General features: G+C 48.1%; 1 long non-coding RNA gene across 1 annotated transcript in view; it reads left to right on the top strand.

Moving 5' to 3' along the window:
• Window positions 1-1297, top strand: part of LOC109296639 — a 16557-nt gene extending 15260 nt beyond the window's left edge. Inside the window, exon 3 of the long non-coding RNA XR_002097010.1 lies at window positions 16-1297. This is a non-coding gene — a long non-coding RNA (uncharacterized LOC109296639). The remainder of the gene's footprint in view (window positions 1-15) is intronic.
• The last annotated feature ends 1400 nt before the right edge of the window (window positions 1298-2697 follow it).

Genomic DNA, 2697 nt, shown 5'->3' with positions numbered 1-2697 from the left:
GGAAATAGTCTTGAGGTAGGCCAGCAGAATTTAGTTAATTAAATAAATAATTCACCACTGGGTGCATGCTTTGGTTTAGCCAGATGGAAGCCAATTTACTTTGATGTACTAAGCTCTGTATTTTTTTACTACCAAAATTTAAAAAGTCAATAGTTTTATTGAGCTGGAAGAAAGACCTGCTCATTCAGAAGTTTACTGAACTGTTACAATTGGCTGCATTTATTTTTCTTGATTTTTAATATTTATTGTTGAAAATAAGTATCCAATACCCACATTCATTTAGAACTAGATTGTCAGTTTGTACACTTTATAGTGGAAGTGACTCTATGCTCTCAGTAAGACTCACACATAATTTTCCATATATAATTCTACACTCACTCATACACATAAACACATTTTTCAGTGGTTTATTACTTTCTCAAGAAAATCTTTTATAGATTAATTTTTTTCTACACTTGGTCTCTACCCAGAGGTGATATTAAAAAAAAAGTAGCCCTATCCATTTTGCTATTTTTGCGGTCGTCATGTATAAAAGATTGTTCTTATTCCATGTATTCCAAGAAAATTATTAGTGCATATGTAACTCAATACTTGGTAATTTTGTGAAGAAATTTCCTTGTTTTGTAGATCTCACTGAGTTCTTGAAATAAGCTGAGTTTGAAGGAAATTGGCTTAGTATTTTTGGCGTTGTGAGCTCTGGAATTAGATTACTTTTCATACATCCACAGGTCAAGCTGTTTAGAACCCTAGAACACTGCATATAAACCAGTGCAGTAAACCTTGTTTAGTTTTTGTGCTCTGCCCAGCATGGCTTGGACACTAAGGTGATATGAAACGTTGTGACTGTAACCTTGATTGCAGTGTAATCAATGCAAGTGTTACCATCAATTTCAGTGGATTCAGAATTTCATCCCATAGCTTCCTCATCTCCTATCATAAGGACAGCTAAAGCCTGGGAAATTATAAATAAACCAGAGATTTGGGATGGGGTAGAGGAGAAGGTAAGTGGGGCAGTCTGCCTAAAGTCCACATGGTATAGTCAAATGAAGCTCAGAGATTTTTAAGCCTATTGCTCGAATCACTGACTAGCCATTATAATTCCTGGTACACGGGCTTATATTTTTAAAGGTTTTAAACCTATGGAAGTTAAGTGCCCAGGCTCTTTTGAAAATCATATGGCATGTAGCATGTCATAACTATTAAATAATCAGGCCCCACATAACCACATGAAGTAAGTAAATATAACCAACTCTGTTTTATTGATAAGGAAAACTGGATGTGTCTACTCATGCATTTGATCTGGGACCAGTTTACTTATAAGTAAATTACTCATAAGTAAATGCTCTTGGGCAGGCATCTACACATACAGGGACTGGAAGCAGATTTGCTGCTCCTAGCAACAAACTGCTCCCATTTCCTGTGGCCCTGCAATAGGCCCCTGCTGCCACCAGGGGGAACTCCAGGCTCTGGCTGAAGCTGCCAGCAGCCCTACTCCTTGCTCCCTGGCCAGCCACTTCCCTGGCCAGGAGCAGCATGCCCAGCATAGGGGCAGCACACAGCAGCTGTCTTGTCTAAGCCTCTGCCTCCCCACACCATGGCTGCTCCAGTCCCTGCCCCTGGCAGTGATGCCCAGCACCCTGGCTCGTCCTGGCCACTGCGCTGGCCTGCTGCACCAACTGCTGACTGGCTCATGGCTGTCTGAGCCCTACTGTCTCCCCCACATGCAGCGACCACCTGCCCGGCTGCACTGTGCTACCCCAAGGCTGTTGCCACCACACACCTGCCGCCTGGACCCTGCCCTGCTGGCCAGACCCCAGCAGGGGTGCTAACAATGTGTTGCTGGATGCCAACACTGGGGCCATCCATGGCCTTCTGGGCCTCCAGCCCTGCTGCCTCTGGGCCCGCTGGGCCAGCCAGGACTGGTGGCTTCCCATCGTCCAGCAGACCTGAGATAATGAGCAGTGGCTGGAGGCATTCAGGATGACCCAGGCCACCTTCCTGGACCTCCTGAAGCAGCTCTGCCTACAACTGGAATGGTAGAACACCACCATGCCCCTCTACGCAGACACCCGGCTGGCCATTGCCCTGCTGAAGCTGGCCACACCTTCCAGCTTCCACTATGTGGGCCATCTTTTTGGTGTGGGCAAAGCCACTTCCAGGGAAGCTGTCCTGGAGTTATGCGGCACCCTCCAGGATGTGCTGGGACACACAGTGCTCTGGGCACACAACCCCCCTGGAGGTGGTGGTGGAGTTCTGTGCCCTGGGATTCCCCCAGTACATAAGGGCCTTGGATGGGACCCACATCTGCAGGGGGCTTCACCGAGGAGGTGCCCCAGGGCCAGCTCCCCGCTGGGCCGGCACTGTGCCCTGAGCATGCCCCTGCTGAATATATCCCAGGCACTGCATGAAGAGCTTTTTGTGCAGACTAAGGGGTGCCACTATGCCCTGCTGCTGCTGATCTCCATGATGTCCTGGGCATATCTGTGCCCATGGTATCCTGGGAATACCTGTCATGGGAACCTGAGCTTCAGTGGTATGAGGGGCAAGCTGGGGCTACCCTGCAACCTCCGCTGCCACCTGAAGGCTGCACTACACGTCTCTGCCCCCTGCAGCTGAGGAGGACATCACCAGTGACAACCATGCATTGCTCAGTTTGTGAGAGGCCTATGCCTGCCTAGCTGTGGGGGCACAGGCTCC

This window comes from Gavialis gangeticus, unplaced genomic scaffold, assembly GCF_001723915.1.
Source record: "Gavialis gangeticus isolate Ggan-Ray unplaced genomic scaffold, GavGan_comp1, whole genome shotgun sequence".
In the NCBI taxonomy this organism is placed as follows: domain Eukaryota; kingdom Metazoa; phylum Chordata; order Crocodylia; family Gavialidae; genus Gavialis; species Gavialis gangeticus.
This window is presented reverse-complemented; position numbering and strand designations above follow the sequence as displayed.